Source organism: Physeter macrocephalus, chromosome 4 (assembly GCF_002837175.3).
Source record: "Physeter macrocephalus isolate SW-GA chromosome 4, ASM283717v5, whole genome shotgun sequence".
In the NCBI taxonomy this organism is placed as follows: Eukaryota; Metazoa; Chordata; class Mammalia; order Artiodactyla; family Physeteridae; genus Physeter; species Physeter macrocephalus.
Window position 1 is genome coordinate 137483364 of NC_041217.1, and position 1045 is coordinate 137484408.

General features: G+C 51.5%; 1 pseudogene; it reads right to left on the reverse strand.

Annotated features, from left to right (window-relative positions):
* Nucleotides 1-756: 756 nt before the first annotated feature.
* Nucleotides 757-1045, reverse strand: part of LOC102986760 (G protein pathway suppressor 2-like) — a 1344-nt pseudogene continuing 1055 nt past the window's right edge.

Sequence of the window (1045 nt, forward strand, 5' to 3'; positions counted from 1 at the left end):
AAAGCCCACAGATCTCCCTCAGGGCCAACTTTCCATCCTCCTGTGGTCTAGAGGGTAAGGCATGGGCTTCAAGCCAGATAGTCCTAGCTCTGCATTTACATGATATGCAGTCAGGTCAACTGCTTCCCTTCTCTGAGTCCCTATTTCCCCACTTGATTGGGTTGTTAATTAAATGACTTAAGGCGTATGGAAGCTGTGAGCAAACTTCTGCCCCTCTGAGGACATTTTGGGAAGAAACTTAGGAGGATCTCTTCCAACTGCCATTTTTTAGACAGTGTGTAATGCATTGTTACTTCTTAATAATTTGCTTTTTTTCCAGACAGCCCACAACTCCTTCCCTACCAATAGGCATACCTTATAACTGTAAGCCTAACTCTAGACACCTTGGCTTCTAGAGACAAGTGTAACAGGTGTGTGGAAGGAAGTGGGCATGCTGACCTGGTGCTGGGGTCCCGGGGATGAATCAGGCAAGGTCCTCACCCCCAGGGAACCCCGGCATGGCTTTGGAAAATGGATGAGAAACCATGGCGATGTGGTGAGGACAGTGTGGTGAGGGAGGGAGTGCACGTAGGAACCAGTTTGGGCATGGATGGTTTTTGAGACAGGAGGGCTAGAGTGTCTGGGGAGGCTTTCTACAGAAGGTGAGGCCTCCCCTTTTTTTTTCAAGTGACAGTAGACTTTATTGGCCTGGGACTCGGACACACTGGGGACCCTCCTCCATGGTGAGCGGTGAGGGTTGAAGATATAATCTGATGGTCACTTGTCGTAGAATCTTGGGTTCTGGCTGTGCTAGATAGTGGTGAGCCAAGGGCAGGGTTGGCTGGTAGCTGAAAAGCCCAACTTTTCGGGCTGTTGCCTCCACACAAGGATCTGCGGGGAGGGGCAGGGAGCCCAGGGCTGGATGCGGAGCTTGGGGATGTGTGGGGCATGGGAAGGGTGAATCAGAGAAGCAGTCTGCTGTTAACATCTCCCATCTGGTTTTTTTTTTTGCGGTACACGGGCCTCTCACTGTTGTGGCCTCTCCCGTTGCGGAGCACAGGCTCCG